The sequence below is a fragment of the Nannospalax galili genome, unplaced genomic scaffold (genome assembly GCF_000622305.1).
Source record: "Nannospalax galili isolate Female #2095 unplaced genomic scaffold, S.galili_v1.0 scaffold1227, whole genome shotgun sequence".
Taxonomy (NCBI): domain Eukaryota; kingdom Metazoa; phylum Chordata; class Mammalia; order Rodentia; family Spalacidae; genus Nannospalax; species Nannospalax galili.
The window spans coordinates 152,643-178,572 of NW_008356461.1; the positions used below are offsets into that span (position 1 = coordinate 152,643).

The following is a 25,930-nucleotide window of genomic DNA, read 5'->3' on the forward strand; positions in this document are numbered from 1 at the left end:
CTATAACCTCATCAGTAGATTCATCTATTGTGGATTCATAGCTTAATGGGCTATTGGAAGGTGATGGTAACTTTGGGAAGTGGGGTCCAACGTGAACTAATCAGGTAATAAATGGTGCTGTCTAGCAATTCCCTCTGAAGTGAAACATTTCAGGCTGTTCAGACGTGAAGCAGTTGCATCCGAGTTATTCCTTCTCCTATAAGGAAGTCCGCACCCACGACTTGTGTAAATAACCTCAATAATCACAGTGGTCCCCCAAGCGGGACTTTAATGGAATGTTTACTTTCATTTGTCATGTAGGGTGAAAAGGTATTTGGTGGAAAAGTCACACAACAGGTGGCGTCCTTTTGAAGGACACGAATTATTCTTTCTTTGTCCTAGTGACCTCTAACTTTTGTTACCCACTTAGTCCCCAGGGGTACCTTGATTGATTCCTCGGTGCCTCGAAGCGCTGGCATCATTAGCCTCGGACACCCCTTTGCCCTAGCAGGCAGTGGCAGGTGGTGATCTCAGGCTCCCACTTCGTGTTCGGCAGGGCCTCGCACTCCTGGGCCTGGGGTTTCTGCTCTGCCCACGTCTCTGCCAGCTAGGCCTCGAGGTGCAACAGGAAGCCATGGACCTGCTCCACCTGCACAGCACAGCAGGCCTCCACATCCCCCAGGCCGTTCTGCAAACTGGCCTTCTGATGTCTCGTGGCGCTGAGGTCAACCTCCACGGTTGTGTTTTGGCTCTGTGAGTGTTATCTCAGCATCTCTGATCACAGAAGGCTGGGTGGTGACCACTGTGGTGCTCTCCTCCGCCTGAGGGGACTGGTACTCGTTCAGGTCCTCACAAGAGTTCTCAGCTCTTCATACTGGGCCCGTATGTCCACCATGATCTTGCTAAGGTGCTGAGATCTGGGGCATCAACTTCCTCCGCAGTCAAAGCAGAACTGGCGATCTGGGTTTCCAGGCCTTTGACTTCCTCCTCTTGATTCTTCCTCATGAGCAGCAGCTCCTCCATAACAGTTTTAATTTCTGTCTCCAGCTGTAGCCTTGCGATTGGTGTCATCAACCACCTTTCAGGGTCCGTGGATGCCACTCTCCACAGTCTTGTTCTTGGCTCTGACGATATCAACGGCAAGAGGAACACTGTCAATCTGCAGGACGAGGCAGGAATCGTCTACGAAATTTACAAAGAACTGACCCCTGGGGTCCTCAATGATCTTGAAGTGGTGGCCCCAGTCTCTGACCCCTGGGCTCCCTTCTCCAGATGTTCCCAGATTTTGCTTTCCAGCCTCCTGTGATCACTATCCAGGCTCTTCACCCCGTCCGGGTATGACGCCAGGCCGTCGTTCAGGTCTTCCATGGTATGTTTCTCCGTCTGGGTGCTGCCAGGCCTCTGAATCCCAAGCTGCCCCAGACACTAGCCACGGTTGCTGAACAGTCTGGGTGACCGGACTGGGCCCAGGGAGTGGTAGTTGGTGGAGAAGGTGGTGCAGAGAGTAGTGAAGCTTGTGGTATCTCGGGTGGAAAAGCAAAGCAAGAGACCAGGATTCCAGTTTGGGCCGGTGATGAGGATGATTCTTGGTCCCTTCTCTCTGTCTCTGTCTACCTCTGTCTCTCTATCTCACTGTCTCTGTCTCTCTGCTTCCCGGCCAGTATGAGGTGAGCAGCTTTCTTAGAGAACATGCTTGTCCCATGATGCTCTGCTTCTCTGTGACCCAGAAGGAATGACTGCAACTGACTGTGAACTTAAGCCTCTGGAATCTGAGGTATTTGGTCTCAGTGATGGGAATCTCACAAGCACACATTCAACAATCTTGTGTTTACCAGACTGTCCATGCTATCTTACTGACTCTTGTAAAGATTTTTCCTCAAACACATACTTGTTACTGCAGTACTACCAACCTGATAGCCTAAATGGTCTACGTTCACAACACCCTTGCAAAATGACAGTGCTGCATGTTACTACAAAGGTTACTACATATCTCTGCTAAACGCAGACAGCACAGTGTGGATGGCTCAAACATTTTATGACTAGCTAGCGTTCTTTGCAGAGTGAAGGAACACAGAGATAAGAAGGATGGGATAAAATTAACCGAATTTTAATTCGGTCAATGAACTGTGACCTCAGTATAATTTTTTTGTGCGTGGTAGATGAGGAAGAACCAACAGTCGTCCTAATAACAAATATGCTTGTTGATACGTGCGGAAATAAGTTAGGACCCTGGAGATTTAACTTGTACTCAAATCATAAAGGCCACTCTGACCTCAGTCTTGGCTGAGATCACACAAGGCGTGTAACCTCAAAAATCACAGTCTGCCTCAAACCCTGAGAAATGCACATACAGTGTCTGAACATTAATGCATACGTATACCTGGGACCTGCTTGGCAGGAAATGCAGTGCCAGACACAAGAGACCTCCCTTAGAGTGGATGGAAAAGGTGGCCAGGAGACTCCCAGAATAACACAGGATATTGCCAAGCCTCTTGGTAATCTCTCAGAACTAGTGAATAAAACTCTGCTGTTGAGGGAAGAACATACTTGGGGTACAGGACTCGGAACAATGGAGCAGCAAGTGACCTGGAAGCCGTCTAACAGAACGGCTTCATAATGCTAGATGATGATGCACAGGCTTCCAAGGGAGAATACCAATCAGTGGTCCATTCCAGCCGTGCAGCCTAATAACCAAGACCACCAGTAGGGTAAACTGTCCCTATTGGTGCAGTAGTGGCACTGTTATCTGGGGGTGGGGGTGGGGCAACCAACACCTATGTAATTGGACTTAAAGCCCTTTTGATGGGAGGAAACTTATGAGTGGCACTGTAAACACGGCCAAATACACATGGCAGGAGAGAACATAGGTCCTGGAGAAATGCCTATCTCTTCCACATCTCAAGGCTAAAGAAACTTGTAACTGTAGCTAAATATCCATCCTTGTATCACAGACAAGCATGCCATATGGCACTCATCAAAGAAGCTTCTTTTTGCAACCCGTGGAGTCTTCTGCAGAGTTGCACAGATACGTCTGGGAGATGCACGGTACCGGGTGACACATCTGCAGTCGAATCTCTACAACTGAAGCTCATGGAACATAGTGGAATGAGGGGTCGAGGAAGGGCTAATGCACCCCTCAACTCTCGCCAGGGAGGCTGCGTTATACAGCAGAGTGCGATGTACACAGAAGGCAACAACTTTTGGAGAATACGAGACTTTAGAGTGTAGGATGGGACTCCTATATGGAACCTCACCTACACATAGGTCAGGTACTATTGTGGAAAACTTTAAGAGCCAGAGCTGGTTCATGAACACAGGGAGGTGGAGACATCCAGGCTACTGGAGGCTTGCTCATGTGAACCTGTGCCAGGGGTGGTATTAAGCACGGGACCCATGTCAGCACACTTAAACAAGGGCCCGAAGGGGAGGTGAGAAATAGGTGTCGGGCCAGCGCGAGATTGAGAACTATTTGAGATTGATTGCTGCTGGGTGAGGGAGAGTATGACTTACCTACGACCACTGGATGGGCTGACTAGACTCCAGTGGGTGCATTTACACTGAAGGACATTTGGGTACAAACACCTGAATTATGAACAGGACTCAGCATGTGTGGCAGAGTGCACAGGGTTCGACGGGGGAGGGGGGGAACATGGGTGGGGGAGGGGTCTGGATTTGAGTGGGAAAGGGGTGGTGTTAAGCACGGGACCCATGTCAGCACACTTAAGGGCCCGAAGGGGAGGTGAGAAATAGTTGTCAGGCCAGCGCGAGATTGAGAACTATTTGAGATTGATTGCTGCTGGGTGAGGGAGAGTATGACTTACCTACAACCACTGGATGGGCTGACTAGGCTCCAGTGGACGCATTTACACTCAAGGACATTTGGGTACAAACAGTTAAGCACGGGACCCATGTCAGCACACTTAAGGGCCCGAAGGGGAGGTGAGAAATAGTTGTCAGGCCAGCGCGAGATTGAGAACTATTTGAGATTGATTGCTGCTGGGTGAGGGAGAGTATGACTTACCTACAACCACTGGATGGGCTGACTAGGCTCCAGTGGACGCATTTACACTCAAGGACATTTGGGTACAAACACCTGAATTATGAACAGGACTCAGCATGTATGGCAGAGTGCACAGGGTTCAACGGGGGAGGGGGGGAACATGGGTGGGGGAGGGGTCTGGATTTGAGTGGGAAATGTATGAACTTTAAAAAGCTCAATAGAATTTATATATAAAGATTAAAAAAAATTGTTGTCTGTGAGCACCTTGGAAAATGCGGCCTCTTGCAGGGGTCTTTCAGGAAGCCCCTGCCACCCTGTGTCTCATTAGTTGAAACAGCTAAGATTTGGGCGGGAGAGACGGCTCAGTGCTGAAGAGCAGTGGGTAGTTATATATAAAGATTAAAAAAAATTGTTGTCTGTGAGCGTCTTGCAGTGGTCTTTCAGGAAGCACCTGCCACCCTGTGTCTCTAGTTGAAACAGCTAAGATTTGGGCGGGAGAGACGGCTCAGTGCTGAAGAGCAGTGGGTAGTGTTGCAGAAGACCCAGGTTCAGTTCCCCGCACCTACACGGCAGCTACAACCACACGTAACCCCAGTTCCAGGGGATCCGACGCCCTCTTCCGGCCTCCACAGGCATCTGAATGGCATAGGTACACTTACATACATGCAGTCAAAATATATAGACATAAAATTTTTTTAAAATACAGAAAATATTTAAAATAGCCATTTTTGTACTTGTGTGCGCCTATTACTGGGAAGTGTCAAAAGCATACTTTTGCCAGAAACAGGTGCTTCTTTGAAAAACTCTTGACTATTTAAATTTTCTATGGTACCCTAAGGTGCAAGCATATTTTAGTTCTGGAAGTCTCAAATCCGCCAATATAATTTCTGTCAAGCGATGGAGCGAAAAGTCGTATAAAAACCTGCGTGTGTTTCTGGTGGGGCCGGGGGGGCTGAGCTTGTCTGCTGCAGGCTAGACCAGTCTGGGGCCCCCACACAAAACAGCATAAGGCGCCCTCCTCATCCTGAGTATGTGTGAGTCTCCTTAATGAGCCAGGTCAGGCTTGGGTTAATTCCCATAGCAAGGACACTTACAGTGATGTGGAAGAAGAGAATCTTGGTCAATTATCCTCTTCAAGATGTTACGTTACAGCAATCACCATGTGCAGGGACAGTGATGGAGCCCTCAGTGGACAGGAACCAGCAGCATCAGTCTCACCCTGTGAAGTCTTTGAAGAGAAGGAAGCATCAGAACGCGCCTGGTAAACACATTTTTTTTTTTTTTGCCGTGCTCAGAAGTCACGTCAGATCGCTCACAACTGGTTTATTGTAACTACAGCTTCCAGGGATCCGATGACCTCTTCTGGCCTCTACAGGTACTGCACTCACATGCTGCAGGTACCCACAAACACACACACCCTCATACACATAAATAAATAAAAATTGCCTCTCCCATTGTTAAATACCAAATGACCTCCCCTTCCGTGATAGCATTTCCATATGATTTCAAATAGGGGCATTCAAATTATTGAATTATCATTTTACAAATTTACATGTAATTATACCATAGCACGTTTGACTGAATCTATGTTTTATGTTCTATATATCTGAATGTTATGTATTGTTTCCTAACACTTTTCACATTGTTGGGGATCAAACCCAGGCCCTCATGCCTGCTAGGCAAAGGCCCTACCAGTGAAATACATCCCCAGCCTATTGTGATTTTAATATTCAAATGGTCAAAATGTGAATATTTTGTGATATGTGCTAAGTATATGAAATTCAAGTTTCAGGGTTTGTAAACTAGGAGCATAATCATGCATATTAATTTCTATGTTATTCTTGCACACTTCTGTTATTGTGTCAAAGTTAAATGAGTATTTGCAATGGAGAATGTTTGGCCCTCAAACCTGGAAATATTTACTTACCCTAGTCTTTGCGGAACCTCTTATATATAGATCCCAAAATTATGAGTTCAAAGTGTGTTCAAAAGAAAGCCAAGAAGATAGTTTTGAGCACAGGGCAGACAGTTTGGTTTTAGTCTCTGACGTTTGGACAAAGGTTCAGTCGTCCAAGTCAATTTGTTAACCTGTAAGTTTCTTGTTTATGCTTTAAAAAATGAATTATAATCCCACTTGATGATAAAACATATTCACAAGAGTATATCGCATTAGAGCAAAATGACTAGTGTACAGAATTTTACAAATGTAGATCGTAGATTATATTGAAGTGAGGTATCTAGCAACAATTTCTTCAGTTCAATGTCCCAGAAAGGCGAGGCTTGCCCCCAACATGACATTTGAAACTGTAATCCATCCTTCAGCATGGCTTATGTTAGATTCTTGCAGAAACAGAACAGCCTGCTGTCACCATTGATCCCGACCCTCTCGCTGCAGCAACAACAAAGCAAGCAGATGGGGCTGTGTCTCCCTCCCATTCACCGAACCGTCATTTGGGAGGACAAAGTCTGTAGGGATCAGCGTTTGAACAACAGCGCGACTCTCATCGTGGGGCAAGGGATCCAGCTCATCCTTTCCCCGCAACATTTATTTACAGAAAGTAAATCTGTGATATCAACATGAAGAATTGTGTCTAAAGGGATTAAAACACAATTCCTTTCACAGTGGGTCTGCCACCAAGAGTCGGTATTTACAGAAAAAGAACAGCACAGAGAAATATCTGAAGCTCCATACAGTCAGAGGGCATTTTTCAACGCAATAACAGAAAACGTCTCATGCAGGGGCAATTTCACCACATGGGGGACATTTGGCAATGTCTGCAAACATTTTGAGATGTTAGCACTACCTACATCCAGTGAAGACAGACAGGGACATTGGTAAACATGCTATAACTCAAGAGTCACCGGACAGACTTCAACCACAACAGAGCGTCCAGGCCAGCTCCCATCCCCAACAAAGACTGGACTGGCCTCCAATTTTCATAGAGCAAAAGTCTAATAAGGTATCGTGTATTATTGCCTATTGATACTGCGCTAATTTTTTTTTTTTTTAGTCAGAGTCTCACTATGCATCCTGCAACTCATCAGGATGTCCTCAAACTCGAAGATATTTGTCAGCCTCTGCCTCTCAAGTGCTAGGATTAAAGACATGTGCCACCATCGCTGGCCAATCCAACACCGAAAGTGTCCAGGACCACAAACTCAGGCAGATAAACTGGTGCTGGGAGAAGTTGTTCATCCAGTTCATCGGAGCAACTGCACACGGTACCAACTCATGGTGGGGCCTCTCTTGTTGCAAAAAGTAATATTAAAATTCTATTCTTGAGCTGGGGAGATGGCTCAGAAAAGTCCTTACTGTACAAGTATGGAGACATGTGTTTGACCCCCAGCCCTCACGTTATGAAGCACAACATGACTACATGGTGCTTGGAATCCCAGCTCTGGGGAAGCGGGAATAGGATTCCTAGAGCTTGCCTGCCCTTCAGTCTAGCTCAGTAGGTGAGTTTTACATGCAGGGAGAGACACAGTGTCAAAAACATGGTACCTAAGAACAATTTATAACAACGTCTGATATCAACCTCTGGCCTCCACATGTACATGCACACACAGCCGCATGCACCGGTGACATGTGAGCACAGACCTGAATACATACACCCACAAAAAATGGTACACTTTACATAAAATTTGTAATGCAGACTGATGTTTCAGACACAGAGGACTGAAGAATTCAAGCCATTATTTACAGAAACATATTCCATGAATAGTTTGTGTGGTTTAAAAACAAGAGGCAAAATTCTCTATCACATGTAGGATCTATCTGTACATACACCACTGTGAACTATAGGACCAGAGAAGACCAAGAAATTGCCTTCTTATTAGTAAGAATTCATCTCTGATTAGTTTGTAAGCTTCCGAAAACCAAGCCTACTTCTCTATGCCTTCCACGATTAGTTTATCCATACTTGTTTGGTGCATTGCTTGCTTTTTAAAAATTTGATCTGTCAAGGTTTTCGTCCTTTGAAAGAAGTCTTTGAAAGTGCAGCTTTTCATATTAGTATTTGGTCACTTGAAAAACTGCTCCTGAGCATGGCCGCGTGGTTGTACACGACATAATGTGAATTCCTTCACGTTGTGTTTGAAGGTGAAATGTCACCTACAGGCTCATGTGTTTGAACATTTGGTCCCCAGCTGGTGGTGCTGTTGGGAAGCTTGTGGAACCTTTAGGAGGTAGAGCCTTTGCTGGAGGAAGGAACTCACTGGGGGGCAGACCATAACAACAACTTCCTCTTCTCTATCTGCTCCCAGACTTCCTGTGCACCATGATCTGCCTGCCTGCTCCTCCTGCGTGCACTCCTTCCCTGCCCGCTCTTCCTGCGTGCACTCCTTCCCTGCCCTGCCATGATGGACATTATTCCCTCATAAATGTAAACCAAAATAAACCCTTCCTTCCTTCCCTAAGCTTCTTTGGACAGCTATTTTTGTTCAGTAAGGACAAAGTAACTAATACACTACATCTATGTTAATGTACTGTCATCTCAACTATATTGAACCAAACAGATATAATCAAAGACAGCATCTACTGGGCTGGAGGGATGGGTCAGCAGTTAAGAGTGCATACTGGTCTTCCAGAGGACCTGAGTTCAATTCCCAGCACCAGCAATAGGCTACTCACAACTTCCTGTAACTGCAGCACTGAAATGTATAAACCCACACACATATATACAAAATTAGAAATAATAATAAAGACAGCATCTAGAGATCAATACAATCATATTTAGACCCTGTTCCTTATCTGCACCCACCCCCATCTTATTTCACGCATTCTGTCATATATGTTAAGGCCTAATGAGTTAAGTTTGTGTCCCCAGGTGTCCCTCGGGGATGACTTCATCCACTGGCGCCTGGTCAGCCTATCTAGTGTTAACTTCCCTAAAGAGCACCAACTTCCCCTCGCCCAGCTATGAAGAACTGTCAACAGTTCCTCGGCTAAGCTTGAGCCCTCCAGCCCATGTCCTCAGTTACATCCGTACACAAACGTAATTTCTTACTGTATGCCAAAGGGGTATCCTTATATTTACAGATAATTTTACCTCTCACCACTCATCAAGAAACTTCTTTTCATGACAGAAAAGAGACTACTCCAGATTTCCACAACAGGCCAAACACAGAGAATAAATGTCTTTGACATACCCAGCCCTAAGTGACACATGTACAATCGACCTCTACACCTAAGGTTCACGGACCATACTGGAACAGGGGAAGGAAGCCATAAAGCATGTCTCAACTCTCACCAGCCAAGCTCTCAGGCAACAGAAAGAAATTAACAAGGAAGGCCACAAGTGGCCAAAGTGTAGAAAATAAGAACTGCAGAGTATATGTCCCTGGATAGGGCTCCTACAGTAAACCTCACCCACCCAGGGCTCTGGAAGCATTGTAGAAGACAGGGCGGAAGGACTGCAGGACCCCGAGACGGTGGATGACCACAAGAAAACAGAGATGTCCCGGCTTCGGGGAGCTTGCCCATATGAACTTCAAGAAAGTGGCAGCATGCAGACACCCAGGCAGGCTCAAAACAGGCAAGAATCTAGCCCACCCTTCTCCTTATCTCTTCATCAGTTGATGGGCATCTAGGCTGCTATCATGTCCTCCTTATTGTGAACAGACATATAAATATGGATATGTAAGTATCACTTTGGCATGTTAATTTAGAATCATTTGGGTATATACCCAAAAGGGAGACAGCCAATTTACATGCTAGTTGTTATTTTTAGCTTTGAGGAACGCCCATACTAATTTTCACAGTGGCTGTACCAGTTTACACGCCCACCAGCTATGAATAAGTTCCTGTTCCTGTTACCCACAATGTGGCCAGCCTTTGTTGACATATATTTTCTTGATGATACCCATCCTGACTAGCCTGAGATGGAATCTGAAGGCAAATTTCAACTGGCATTTCTTTAATGATCTTTGTAGTTCTGTTTTTCCAAACTTTTATTTAGATCATTAGCCCATTTACTGATTGGATGATTTGGGGTTTGCTGCTTAATTGTCGCAGTTCTTTATATATCTTTTTGATCAATCCTCCTCTGACGTGTTTGGCAAATTATTCCCCGTTCTGTAGGCTGTCTGTTCACTGTAGTGAGTGTTTCTTTGGCAGGCTACCCAGATGGGGTTTCTTTACCTCCAAAGTCTCCAAAGCTGTTCAAAGCAGAAGAAGAAGGGCTTGCTGAATCACTACAGGGTTTATTGGTTAAGTTCATTGCACAATGAATTCAGGTGCTTTCTTCTGGGGAACTATAAAAGTGGCAATGTTTTTAAGTTTCACACAAAGCAGTGTTAAAGCCTATCTTACCAATTTCAACTTCTTGAAAACCTGTAAATCTAAAATTTCGTGGCCTCAGTGCTGAAAGGGCTATGAATAAGTGACTGTTGGGTGCTGAGCTCTACATAGGACATCTAAGTCCCCCCTCCAAGGTCAGGGAACATGGCAGAAAATGGGCAGGAAAGAATGGAAGAGGTGGCCGATGGGGAAAAAAAGGGGGTCTTCTAAACACGACATGGCTGTGCGCCTGTGGATTCACAGCAGTACTTCCTGCACACGGGTGAGCCGGATTATATTCCATCATGAACTGGGGAGGGGCTCCTGAGGCCAAGCCCCCACCCTGAGAAGGGATTGGCAGTTGATTGTTGCTGGGGACCCTGGGAGTCAGTTTCTCGAAAGATGGACGCACTAGTAAGCTGCCCATTCTCCAGTAAATAACCGTCCACCCCTGGTCATGCAGATAAGTTTAATTAAGTGCAGTGGCCCCCACACACAGCACAAAAAGTCATCAAAGTAGGAGGGGCCTTGCTAGGAAGAAGAAGCCATTGGTGGGTAGTGCCGAAGGGGATAAGAGAGGAGAATACAGGCTGGAGAGATGCTCAGCAGTTAAGAGCATTGGCTGCTCTTGCACAGACCCGGGTTTGAATCTCAGCTCCCACACGGTGGCTTACAACCATGTGTAACTCCAGTTTCAGGGGGATCTGACGCCCTCTTCTGACCAGGCATTTCATGGCACGGGTGTACTCAACAAAATGCATGCAATACACTCATACACATTAAATAAAAATAATAAATAATAATAAAAATTCAAAAAACAGAATATCATCAAAGTATTTTAAAATTTCAAAAAAGAGGAATATCACCAAAGTATTTTATATGTACCTACATACATGAAATTCTGAAATAATAAATTTAAGAATTAATAAGGCAATTATTTTTTTGAGACAGTCTTTCATTGAACCTGGATCTCAACAGTTCAGTTAGGTTGAGCTCTAGGAATCCTCCCATCTACACCCCCTCAGTGCTGGAGTTTTAGATGTGTCCCACCGTGCTTGGACTTTATGTCGGCAATAGGTATGCAAACTCGGGTCCTCATACTTGGTATCTGAAAACTGAGCCTTCTCCCTAGCCTTCAATGACTCTTTCTTTTAAGGACACGAATCCTATGGCACACAAGGTGTATCCTGCTCCCGGATAACCTCATTCAACCATTACTCATCAGGAATGTGATTGGTTTGTCCCCGGAAACCTATGTGCTGAATTCATTTCTCATTCTTAGAGACTAGGTGTTGGAACCAGGCGGAACCCTGAAGAGGTATCAGGGCTCCACCCTTATAAATGATAAAGTCATTAATGGTTTGCTACATAAAAAGGTTAATGAACAATCCCAATGGAAGACCTGCTGTGAAAGCCAGTTTGACTAGGTCTCTCCCATTCAACCTGTGTCTCACTGTGGTATGGCGCACTGCACTGGACAGCCTGCAAAGAACAGTGTGAGCACCAGGAATGGGCTTCTTGAACCCTGAGCCAGAATGTCCTCTACTTAGTAACTCCCCCAGTCCCTGATGGTATGACAGAAACAGAATAAGCAGGAACCCACTGTGCCCCTGAGTGACTTCATGTCAAGTGCATCGGCAACAACTCATTTACACACACAGCCTGAGGTTCTGAAGAGAGATTCGTTTGAGTGTGTGAAGAGCTGCACAGAAAGTTCATCCAACTTTCTATGAACTTCAAACATCTCAAAGTCAACACAGGGATGCCTCCACATCCATATTTATTGCAACAGCCAAGTGATGGCTGACTAAGTGTCCGTGAACAGATAAATGGATAAATTGTCACACACACACACACACACACACACACACACACACACAAACACACACGACTACTAATCATCTATAAAGAACAAAATTATGTCACTTGCAAAAAAATAAATGAATGCACCTATAGACCATCATCACATTAAATAAGCCAAACTCAGAAATACAAACATCTCTAAACACCTCTTGTTTAATCACGTGTGTGCATCCATGGGTCCTAGGGTTTTACAAAAATATTTTATTATTATTTTTAAATTTTTTGAGTATCAGTGTATTGCCTGCATTTATATAAGGGCACACATGTTGTCCAATGCCCAAGGAGGTCAGAAGAGGGCGTCAGATGGAACTGAGTTGCTGAGGCTTTTTAGCCACCATGTGGGTGCTAGGACTCGAACTTGGGTCCTCTGTAAGAGCACACAGTGCTCTTAACCACTGAGCCATTTCTCCAGCCCAGATCCTAGGTGCCATATATATATATATAATATAGTTATAGATAGATTATACATATATAGATAGTTATACATATAGAGATAGAGATATAGACATAGGTATAGATACAGATATATATCTGTGTGTGCGTGGGTGTGGGTGTGTGTGTGTGTGTGTGTGTAACGTGCTAAGTGACCCCAGTCTTAGGAAAGCAGTTTGTCCTCTTTGGAGTGTGGATTTCGAAAAGGGATTTACAGAGAAATTCATTATAAGTTACTTTCTGTGTAAAAATTACTCAGTGTTGGGCAGCTGGGGGAATTATTAGAGCTCACCAGCTCTTGGAAGTGACCACTTTTATAAGTTATGTAATACTTGACTGTCAATGCCGTCACAGTCATTAAATGAAGAACCAGCCACATAGATGACGTAAGCTTGGAGAAGTCCGTCTACATATTTTGTTGCCTGGAGCTCTGAGGCAGGTGGGACTTGAGTCTCTCCCTACAAGTCTGCTTGCTCTATAGAGCATAAGCAACATTGTAGGAATTATCCAATGACACCATTTTAGAGGGAACCAAATGGAAAAGACACCGAGGAAGGCTCATTGCTGAGTCCTGTCACACGGGAATGCACTTCATAAAACCTGGCAGAATTTCAGTGATCGAGCCCAAGATCCACGTTCGCATGACCTGCATGTCTGATAATAAATAAAGTACAAAGTACCTAGTCTCTAATTTGTTTTGAATTAATATATACTGACAAAGGCTGTAGGGAGGGAGCTGTAACAAGTGTCCTTCCTAGCATGTAGGAAGTCCTGGGCTGAATCCCTAGCACCACATAAAACTGGTTATGCTGATGCACATCTTTAATCCCAGCACTTGGAAGGCAGAAATGAGCAAAAGTTCAAAAGTCATCATCAGCTACGTACTGCGGTTATACTTCTTGAGACTGTGACTCCCCTCAAAAAGTAGAGTAAAGTACAGATAAGTAGAAACTGTATGTGGCTCTGATGTCTATGCTGTTGAATGGTGTAAATCAAGGTTAATACGTCTACCACTCCACCATGACTTCTGTGCTGCAAACCAGGTCAGAAATGTTTAAGAATACATGGGGCTAAACACATGGGTAACCTGGTGGACCGCCTGCTCCTACACCAAGCTGTAGATGTGCACCACAGCGCTATATAAAATCCGACATGGTGCTGCACATCTGTAATCAAGGTAAAGATCACCCTTGGGTGCATAGTGAGTTTGAGGTCTGACAAGGGTACTATCTAAGACCTTCTCTTCAGCATAATAATAATAATTAATGATGATAATAATAAAATAGGGTTGGAGAGAGGGTTCACGGGTTAAGAGCTCTGCTGGACAACTTTAGTGTTAACTTGACACACCTGGGTCGAGGGAGCCTCGATTGGGGAATTGCCTTCATTGGACTGGCCTGTGGCCATGTCCGTGGGGTACCTTCTTGATTGTTGAGTGACGTGGGAGGGCCCAGCCCACTGTGGGTCGTGCCACCCCTGGGCAGGTGGGCCTGTGTTGCATAAGAAAGCAGGCTGAGCAGGGGCCAGGGGAGCAAGCCAGTAAGCAGCGTTCCTCCATGGCCTGTGCTCCAGCTCCTGCCTCCAGGTTCCTGCCCTGACTTCCCACCTTGGACTCTCTAATGAACTGTGACTGAGAGACGTAAGCTGAATAAAGCCTTTCCTCCCCAAGTTGGTAGCGGTCAGTGTTTTGCCACAGCAATGAAGAAACAAAGCAGGACAAGAGCACTTAACTGCTCTTTCAGAGTGACAGAGTTCAGCTCCTAACACACATGTAAAGCAAGTCACAACTGCCTGTAACTCCAGCTCAGGGGATCTGGCACCTTCTTCTGGCCTCTGGGAGCACTATACTCACATGGACCCCTACCCATACAAACTAATAAAATAACAAATAATAAATACCCAATGATTTAATAATAGTCACCAGATGGTACCATGAAATTGAAATTTTTCACCCATTTTCCAACATCTCCCCAACACACCAACCTCCACCCACACACCTCCTGGAAACCAGCATAATTCTCTCCAGGTCCATGAATTACTGAAGTAAACCCTGTAAACTTTTAAAACGCAGCCAGTCACAGCTAACAGGAAGATAACTCATCCGAGGTGCCTTCTGGTTATCAAGAGGTAGCTCCAAGCGATGGACCTTAATGCTTCTTCCTGCTTTGTGACTAGTCTGCAAGGTAGAGACTTGGGTCAAAAATATCTGTGTCATTCAGAGTGATGAATGGACTATGAAGGCAGGAGAGGCAAAGGAAGAGATAAAATTGGTTATGGCTGATGCAATGGGAACCTGATGAGTAGGTCAGATCTCAGAGAACAGGGCAGGAAGCCCACGATGTCAGCTGAGAAGCATAGGGGCCCTTGCTCCTTGGAAGGATACGTCACTGTCAGTAGCTAAGAGTGCCTTCATTTTATCTATAGGAAAACACCTTTTCCTCCAATGAAGCATGATTTAATGTGCTATAACACAGACCAACAGAAATGTTGGAAAGTGTACCACTCACTATCCAATTTCAGGGAACTAAAAGATAAAAAGAAGAAAAACACACAACTTATTTTTATTCTCGCACTAACTTCCGAATAGAAGGAAGATTTTGCTCACGCAGAACTTGCTGGCAGAGTTGATTTGTTTATTGCGCAATAAATCATTCCCTGTCTTCTCCCCCTCCTCTCTCTCCAGCGACCTGTCTGCACGTACATGATTTGGTTCATGCATTCTGACCAAAGTGTGCCACTCAGACTCATGATGAAACAACCAGGAAACATGTCATGTTCCTAGGTACTTGTTAACTGATAAAGCAAGATTACTTGTGAAACCCGATCTGGGCAAACAAGGCTCAAATCAGATATTTACTCGTGAACACTTAAGTGGTGAGGTGTGTCCACACAAAGTTCAGAGCACGCATCATGGCCACAGTCTGTTGGAATGCAGACCACGAATAACAACCCTGTCCTACTCTGCTTTTTGTTGCTGTGATAAACACCACGACCAAAAGCTACTTGGGGAGGAAAAAGGGGTCTTGCGGGGAGGACTGTAATTCACAGTTCATCCTCGAAGGAAGGCAAGGGAGTAACTCAAGGCAGGAATTTGGAGGCAGGAACTGAAGCAGCAAACGTGGAGGAACACACTGCTTACTGGCTTCTCCAGACACCTTTCTTTTTTAATATTTTACTATCTTTATTTTATGTATATGCGTATATTGCCTGAATGTAAGTAAGTGCACCCGTCTCGTGCAATGCCCAAGGACAGAAGAGGCTCTCAAATCCCCTGAAACTAGAGTAATGGCTTAGCACTCTACATTTTTTTTTTTTACTAATGTATAACTGTTTTATGTGTATTGCTTGCATGTATGTAAGCACACCTATATTGTGCAGTTCCTCAGCACTCTACATTTTTTTTTTACTAATGTATAACAGTTTTATGTGTATTGCTTGCATGTATGTAAGCACACCTATATTGTGCAGTTTTTCCAGAAGTCAGAAGAGGGGGGTCAGAGCCCCTGGAACTGGAGTTACGAACAGTTGTTGACCATCACATAGGTGCTGGTAATCGAACCTAGATCCTCTGCAAGACCAGTCAGTGCTGTTAACTGCCGCACCACCTCTCCAGCCCCTCAGACCCACCTGCCCACGGTCCATGGAGCCCTTCTACAAGTAAGAAAACACACCACAAACATTAACTGCTGCAGCACCTCTCCAGCCCCTCAGACCCACCTGCCTAGGGATGGAATTGCCCACGGTCCATGGAGCCCTTCTACAAGTAAGAAAACACACCACAAACATGCCCACTGGGCTCTTTGACAGAGGAAATTGTTCAGTTGACGTTCTTTCTTCCAAAGTAAATGTAGGTTTGTGTCAAATTAAAAATTAACCATCACTGACCTCCCCCACCTCAGCAATGAGTACATCCTACTTTCCCAATCCTAAGACTAAGAGTCATTCAATAGCAAAGAGGACTTTACTAACAAGATTAAATGAAAATTGTTGGGACTGAGGAGATGCTCAGTAAGTAAGGTGCTTCCTACTCAAGCCTGAGGACCGACCTAAGATCCTCATGGGGATCTCACTTTGAATCCCCATCATTCCCGTAAAAAGCTGGGCACGGTGGCATGCACCGTGTTACCCCTGGAGGCTCACTGGCCAGCTCATCTTGCTAAATCACTGAGCTCCAGATTCAGAGAGAAGCCTTATTAAAAATTAAGTTGGAGAGAAACTGAGGAAGGCACTCCATGTGGACCTCTGGCTACTACACGCAAACACATGTAGACGCAGATACGTGTGTGCACACACATGAAAACATACTACACACAAACTCACACAAAATAGCTGAGATACATTGATGCTCCTGTTGAAAGCACCTACAAAATGAAGGAGACAAAACTGCACGCACATGATCCCACAAGTGGAAAATTCTACTCAATGAAACTTTGTTTCATGCACAAAATTGTTGAAAATGTAGCACAAAATTGGCTTCAGACTATGTGTACAAGACACGCCTATGGGGCTGGAGAGATGGCTCAGCAGTTAAGGGCTCATCTTGAGGACCACCTAGATTCATTTCCCAATATCCACATGGTAGTCAACTTTCTTTAACCCCAGGACCAGGAAATCTGATGCCCACTTCCGCCCTCTGCAGACATTGCACAACATGAGTGCACTTACATGCAGACAGGCAAAATGCTCAAACACATAAAATAAGTTCTTTTAAAAAATAAATAAAAGGAGATGGTAGGTCTGGATAGACTTGGGTCTCACCAAGAAGATCTCCATATTCCAAAGGTCTGCCCACTAAATCCAAAGTCTGAAGTATTTCTGGCTACAACCGTACCAGGTACTCAACATTGGTAATCTGTAATTGTGCCATTTAGACACTGTCATCCAGAGAAGAGAGAAGCCCTGCTTTACACATCTCTCATAGTCAGCTTCAGCTGTCAACTTGACCCACCTGGTAAGAGTAAAGCTCAGCTAAAGACCTGCTTCCTAAACATGATAAAAATGTTTCGTATGAAATACACAAAATTTCAATAAAAATATATATGTTTCCATCAACTCGGCCTATGGGCACATCTGTGGGTCATTTTCTTGATTGATAATTGATGTAGGAGGACCCAGCCCCCTCTGGGCAGTGCCATCCTTGGGAAGGGGGGCCTGAATAATAAACCCGTTCACCCCCCACCCCCAAGTTGGTCTTGGTTAGTGTTTTATTACGGCAACAGATAGCGAACTGGAACCATAGCAATGTCCTAGCCCCTGAAACAGACTTTCCTCAAAGTCACTAGCCAGGAGATAATATCTGTATTTTTATCTGAAAGACACAAAAGAAAGTCAGTTTTGTCCAACCCTGACACACACACTGAACAATGTTGATGATTTATAATCACAGAATTTAAACCACGAGTCCTTCCTCACAGATTCTATCGGACACACTTCACCAACCAATACATTCTTGTTCATCACGAGTCCAATTTAGAACAACACTGTACCTTCAGGCGGAAACTTCCAGAAGGAAAAGGGTATGAGATAATAAATTCTTAGCTGGGGAAGATTTTCGGCAGATACCTTGTGGCTGTGTTCCAATTTTATTATATGTAGGGACTCATTATTCAGTGTTTGGATCTGCTTGGGCATCTGTTCTGTGACTTTTCCCCGGGCAACGTGAACAAACATCTATTCTCAGATAGAGCACTGGGAACAGATCAAAGAAATCATTTCACTGCACTCCTCCTTCTTGAAGCAGTGCGTGTACTGAGACTATGCTGAAAACACGGTTGTTTTCAGCAGCATGGGTGAGACAACGGCCGCATCACCAAAAAGCCCATCCCAGCACAGGTGACTGCTCACGAAAACTGCATACTTGAGCTCCCTGCACAGCGTGGCGGCCCATCCGTGGAAGACTCTCCTCTTCTCCAGCAACTGTTACTATTTAACGTCAAAGAAGAACCTCCAAAATCTCTTCTAAATTTTTATTTATGTATTTCTATGTTATGTGTATGCGTGTATTTCCTGCACATACATAAGTGCACCTGTGTCGTGAAAACCCCATAGAGGACAGAAGAGGACGTCGGATCCCCTGGGATGGGAGTGACAGATGATTGTTAGCCACCATGTGGGTGCTGGGAATCGAATCCAGGTCTCCGCAAGAGCAGACAGTGCTCTTTACGGTGAGTCACCTGTCTAGCCCCAAACCTTGTAAATCTTGTGACTTTCTGATTCTTATACATGTCCTAAGCTTCGTGATCCTGGTACGTGTCCATAGTTTTCTGAATCTTCCTAGCCTCTGTTCTCCCTCAAAAGAAGGTATGTTTCCATGTGGAGGAAACAGTTATACTAGGAACGTTTACGATGTAGTTCCAAATCACCCCAATTTGAGGATCTCTTTTAAAACTCTTGGTCAAACAATACCACAGCTGTGAAGATTTCTACACTTCCACAGCTTGGTTGTTACAAGGAAAATTCCTGATGTGGCCATCTCTCAAGTGAGACCTCTTTCTGACAGTAGTGTCATTTTTCAAAATCCAGTGTTCCTGTGTCTGTCTTTGCATTTCTAATCCCTCTCGAAATAATTGCACATGTTCAAATGATAGCAACCTAAGACACAACCTAATGACAGATATTGGCTTGCTTATTATAATTATGGAATCATCCTAAGGGCTTACAAATTCTAGCGGCAATTCCAAGAACACGACCATAATTATAGGAGGGATGAAAACAGAGATAAAAGGACAGAGGAAAGGCTAAATGATTTCAGGCTTGGGTGGGTCGTAGACAAACGAGGCTGTAAGGGGAATGGGGATCCACACACTGCATCTCCATGCCTCACAAATTAGCTCTGGGATGTTCAAGGACACTGTTTTGCCATCATATGACAGGGTAACGTAATCTGGTGGCCAGGAACGCTTCTGCGAAGGCACAGGGCAATACTGCATTGCCCCGATCCCACCAAACTGCGAAGACCTTTACAAACCTGATTCCTAAAACGTGTTCAGGCAAGGTGAAGTGAATCGATATTCACAGCCGCTGCACAAAGTATCTCGCAGGGGTGATGAAATGATCAAAAGAGGATTTACATGGGTGATTGCACGATTGGATAATTTAATAAAAGCCACCAAATTATGCCACCTGGCGAAATCAAGGAACTAGAAAGGAGACCTCAGAACAGCTGTAAGCATGTTTTTCATCAAAATTATTGGAAAGAAAACAATGAAACAGAACGCTGGGTATATAGATTTTTTTTTGTAGTTCATGTGAGATTGTAACCGAGAAAACACATTAGATCTTAAACTGTTTGAATCGGTTCCTCTCCTGTCCTTCCTTTCTGTCAAATGCATAATCTTATATGTGAATGAAATCTTTTTTTCCTGATAGTCACGGGGCTTGGTATTTCTTTCACTCTCTACGTACCTAAGGAAAATCCTATTACAGAATGCATTAGTTATTTTTTTTCCCATTGTTCTAAATACCCGACAAGAAGCAACTTAGAAAGAGTTTATGTTGGTTTGCAGTAAGAGAGTTCATCATGGCATAGAGGGCATGCCAGTAAGAATGACCAGCCTTCTGCTCACAGTGCATCAGCAGGCAAGAAAACAGAGACCGAATGGAAAGTGATTGCAGGCCTGTCAAACCTCAGTGCCTGCCACCAGGAACATTCCACTTCCTGAAGGCCCCACAACCGTATGAGGTGCTCGGAACAAGATATGGGCTCCCAGGACAATTTATGCCAGAAGCAGCTTTTATTAAGGAGTTGGCACAGGACCTGAGAGATAGCCCTCCAAGGCACAGCCTAAAACAAAGGAACAAACTCAGCCTTCAATACCCTCTGCTAGTTCCCTTTATGGCTCAGTCTCTTGTCTCCTGTATACAGAAACACACAGTTCCTGTTTCCGTGCTTCCTGCTACAAGGTCTTCAGAAGAAGAACTGTGCGTGTCCACTCAGGCACCGATCACACTGCATTCCTACTTCTATGTTCTGGGGGCTTCCTGCCACACCACCAGCTGTGGGCCAAGTGTGCAAACACGGGAGCTTCTGGGGGCATACTCTTCACACTCAAACCCTATAAAACTTAAGCACAAAAAAAACATAGCTCCAGCATCCCAGTTGAAGACCCCACACCCGTGTACATGTGGGCAGCACTAATTGGACTGCGTGGGTTGAAAACAAACAAGAACAAGAAAAGAGAAGGAATGACGTTTGAAGGGAGATCTGTTGGGGAGGGGATCCTGAGGTGAGCTGGGATGTAGTGTGGATATAGGCAAGATATATTTTATACAAGTAGGAAACTTTCAAGGAATAAAAATCTTATTTAAAATATCCATAATTCAGGGGCTGGAGAGATGGCTCAACGGTTAAGAACACTGGTTGTTCTCCCAGAAGACCAAGGTTCGAATCCCAGCACCTACATGGCAGTTAACAACTTCCATAACTCCAGTTCCAGGGACTCCCATGGCCTCTTCTGTCCTCCACAGCCATTGCATGACACGGGTGCACTTACCTACATGCAGGCAATACACTCATACACATAAAATAAAAATAATAGATGATATATTTTTTAAAAGAAATTATTTATGTTCAAAGAATCTATAGTTCACCCTGAGTCTTTGGGATCCAAAAATGCACAGGTCACATAAAACTATGATCAAATCAGTCTGGTCTACCTTTCTCTTGGTAGGTTGTGCATTGTCTAAATGATGTCAGCTAGATCCCACTTTGATGGACAGAAATGGATTGCCCAGTTTGAGCCCATGAAAGGGCTCATGGAAGTTGAAGGACCTTAAAAACAGCCCTTTAAGCTCTGGTGTCAGAATGCAGAACTCAGAAGGTAGACAGAAGACAGTATCTCCATAGGAAAGTCAAAAGCAGGGGCTGGGAGGACGGATAGATGGATAACGTGTTTGTAATGCAACCATGAACACCTGAGTTCGGATGTCCAGAACCCACACAAAGCTAGCCACAGCTATGTGCATCTGTAATCTCACCTCTCCTAAAGCAAGGTAGGAGGCCAAGACAGAGAGCTTTACTGGAAGGCTCATATATGTTGTCTGTGTACGCTTTGCAAGTCAGTTAAGAAAATAAATTCAGTTGTTCGATAGAATTATCTGGGTTGCTATCCTGTATGAATGGGAGTCTGCAAAGAACTCACAGTGTGAATAAATAAAACTGTCTTTCTAAATTCAGAAGTTACCTGAATCACTGTGGTATTTAATATGCCATCTACATTATCACTATGCCTAATAAAAAAACAGCCTGGGGCTGCAGAGACGGCTCCGCGGTTAAGAGCACTGACTACTCTTGCGGCGACCCGGGCTCGATTCCCGGCACCCATACGGCGGCTGCAAGCCGTCCTTAACTCCAGTTCCAGGGGATTCCAAAGCCCTCTTTTGACCTCTGTGGCATTGCACAATATGCATGCACTCACATCTATGCAGGCAATACACTCATACACATAAAATAAAAATAATAAGATATTTTTAAAAAATTAAAAAACAGCCTGATACTTAGCATCTATTTTTAAGCCAAGACTACATACAACCCAACTGCTGAGACCCTGTTCCTTTAGAATTCCGTTGAAGCCATGCTCCGCAGTTAGGGTCAGCTCTTTGCTTAACTGAACCAGTATATCCAGCATGAAATGGGAAAGTAAAATTCGGACTCTCATCTCATCAGAGGAGTTTACCCCTTCTGATCCCCAGACCTAGAACGCCACCCACACAAGGCCCGTCTGGTGTTAATAATACAAATGGGGTGATCTTCTTATCTTCACTATTTCAAACGAATAATACCTGCTGGCCCTTCACATTTGCCATGTGCACATACCCATAAACACATTATTTTATGCTGCGCTTAGCATGGAAGTGCCAGGCTCACTGAGCTTCTCTATATTATAAACAAGGTAAGTTTAACCTCTTGCACTGCAAGGTTAGATAAGTCATTTGTGCAGAGTATATGCCCAATGTAAAAGTCATTACCACAAACAGTATCTGTCACATGTCAAGAACTCAGATATTGGTATTATTTAATCATTAAAAGTTCAACTACGACTGTGTTGTAAGGTGAAAACAGTTTGGGTGCCCTGCTGTGTATGTGTGTGCGCGTGTGCATGTGCGTGTGCATGTACGTGTGTGTGTGTGTGTGTGTGTGTGTGTGTGTGTGTGAAGGCCTGAGCACAACTGCAGCTGTCATTCCTCAGGAACTATGCACCTCATATTTTGAGACAGAATCTCTCACTGGCTGGCCAGCAGGAGCCAGAAATCCTCCTGATCCTACATCACCAGCAGTAGCACTGTAAACACGCATCACAAGCCTGTCTTCCTTTACATGAGTTCTGGGGATCCAACTCATCTCTTTAGTACCGCCAGGACCATATTTACAAGTATTTTTTAGCGTCTTCCTCCAGAGATCCTATCTTTGCCTTCTGAGCCCTGGAGTTACAGGCTGGCCACTATTCCCACCTACCCTTTAAATGAGCTCAGCGAATACTTTGTCTACTGAACCATTTCCCTTAAACACCACTTAGTTTATCTTTGCAAAAGAAGTAAAATGCTTCCTGAATGAACCGCGCATAGAGATGATAATGTCATGAAGTCATTATGTACCATATGCACAATTCACTGGGAGTAGTGCTACTGCGTAGAGTAACTCTTGCCAACATTATAAACAAATTGGTGGAAAAATCATCGTTATAGCAGTCGAAAGCCATAAAGAAGCCGTGCGGACGATTCCTAAATGCACTGATATGTGCTTATCTCTGGCCGAAATGACTTCGGTCCCTCGAAAGGCTACCGTTTGAGTCTTGAAAAAAAAAATACAGTTATACTCCAAAAATAGTTTTATGCACAAGACTCGTTGAATTGACAGGAGACAACTGTAAATGCACAGCTGGGAACTAGAGATCACAGGAGTGGAAACAGCATCTGAGAGCTTCAGTGGTCTGCTGTACCGCAGCTCAGAGGGTGCGGGATTTCCTTCATCATTTAAGGCAAGCTGCCAACAGTGTCTGCATCGAGCCCTCTGGCGGCTCTAATGAAATATATAACCAGGTGCCGCATATATTCAAATACATCATTGGACCAAAGGATGCCTCATTTGCAGCTAATGGCTGGGCTGTTTCCAGCAGCATACTTTCTTGCTCAGGAAAAAAAAAAAAATACATAATTAGTCACTTAGCCAGTTCTATGGTATTATAGCTAATAAAACCCCACATCTCATAATTTAACGCCAGCTGGGTGCAACTGTGTTTGCTAACAGAGAGGATGTGAGGGTTGGAAGAAAGTCTCCTACTAGTTTTAAATTAGTTCAGTTGGCCCTCAGAGCCTGCAGGTTCCCGTTCTTCAGGTCCAACCAACTATAGATTAAAAATATCGGAAAAGGAAAATCACCTCGTGCAGTAGGAGATATGGGAAGACTTAGGTTTCCTGCCATTAATCCCCAGCGATATGGCAGAAAAAGCTATCTATTCAGCACAGAAACGGCATTAGGTACTGAATGTAATCCAGGAGGGCCAACATGCATAGACCGTGAGCATGTACAATAAACACAGGGTAGGGGCATGTGTAAAGACATACGCTGTATGCATATGCTAATATGAAGAGGCTACACACATATATACTAAAATGCTTACACATATATTAATTGGCTACATGCATATGCTATGATACAGCTCACATGCATATGCTAACATGAATACATTATGTGCATATACTAAAATGCGTATGCATATAGTAATAGGCTACATGTATGCTAATAGTCACAGAATAAATATATGCCTATCCTAATGCATAGACTATATGTCTATGGTAATATGTATAGGGTATATGCATATGCTAATATACATAAATTGTATGCCTACATGAATGTACATAGCGTATACTAATATACTTATGCATATACTAATAGTCTACATGCCCACACTAACATGCATAGACTGTCAGCCTATACTAATGCATTATGCTGCATTTGACAAGTGACTTAAACATCTATACATTTTGGTATCTACAGGTGTAAAGGCCCTAAAAAAAAAAAGGCCCTGTGGATACCAAAGGATGTTTGGATGTTAAAGCCCGAAAGAACAGCTCCTAAATTAATGGAATTTGAATATGCATGAGATGATTGGCCAATGGCCCCATTCAGATCTGTATCTACACCAATGTAGAGCAAGACTGGGGTTCACCTCTGGTCATGTGGGATGGAGAGTTAGGAAAGCAGAGACCAGGGAGGCTTTAAAAACCTGTTCTGGAGAAATCAACATCCCCTATGTACAATTTTCTTCTTTCAGATCAGGCTAAGAAGCAAACGCAATTTGTCAATCCAGAGACTCCTGGAACATCTGCTGTGTTCCTGGAAAGCCACCCAGCACCCAGACACAGAACATACCCTTGTTATATGTGTAGGCATTGGGCAAAGAGCTACCCCTGAGTGGCACGGAAGTGCATCACACTCGTAGGAATAGGAGTGTCACTGCATGTGACCTTGGATCCAGAGTGTCCACCCTCTCCCAGGCACACTCCAGTACCCTTGCTAGACGTCAAGAATTTCTGTGCCCAGTCAGAACTGACCTTAATACTTGCTTGTTACTGAACGAACACAGCAGTGAGAAAGGAGTCATGCACGTGCCAGCTTGTATACACAGACTCTGCCAAGGGGTTCTGACAGGAGCTAGGCCTGTCTTCTACTCAGCATGTGTTCTAACAGGAGATACTGTGGTTACAGTTAACCGGGCTGCACAGACAAACTAGAGAAAACTCCCTAAGATGAAGATTTTAAAAATAAAAGATAGAACGTTAGTGGAAATAGCCCGTTGTTTTCTCCTAATATTAAACACAATCATCACTCCTACAACTAGGTAAGTATATTCCTCAAAGTACTGAAAATATGGTTATGTGGGGTTTGAAATTTTTAGAAAGATTTATCTCTTTTTATGTTAGGCATGTGAATGTTTTGCCCGCCCGGAAGTAAGCGTATCATATGCATGCAGGGCCCACAGAGGCCATAAGAGGTGACCACATCCCTTCGAACTGAAGTTACAGATGGTCGTGAGCTGTCACGTCAGTGCTGCGAACTGAATCCATGTCTTCTACGAGAGCAGTCAATGTTCCCAATGGCTACGTCATCTCTGTGGCCCCCTGGTTTTGGGTCTGACATGTCCATAAAAGTGCTAAAGATGTGGTCCCCAGGGGGGGCGAGAATTGAGAGGTGAGGTCTGTGGGAGGTGACTGGATGCTGAGGGTTGTGATCTCATGAGTGTGTTCATGGATTAATAGGTCAATAGAAACCTGTGAGATCATGACCCCAAATTCCTTATGTATGGGACCATCTGGTGAATCATGGGTAACCTACCGTGGGCCACACTGCTGAACAAGACTGACGCTCCCCCATCTGCCAT

General features: G+C 44.4%; 1 protein-coding gene and 1 pseudogene across 1 annotated transcript in view; both read right to left on the minus strand.

Moving 5' to 3' along the window:
• LOC103751216 (steroid sulfatase) overlaps positions 1-25,930 on the minus strand; it is a 124,794-nt gene that overhangs the window by 76,923 nt on the left and 21,941 nt on the right. The window lies entirely within an intron of this gene.
• On the minus strand, positions 461-25,930 carry LOC103751217 (annotated as a pseudogene).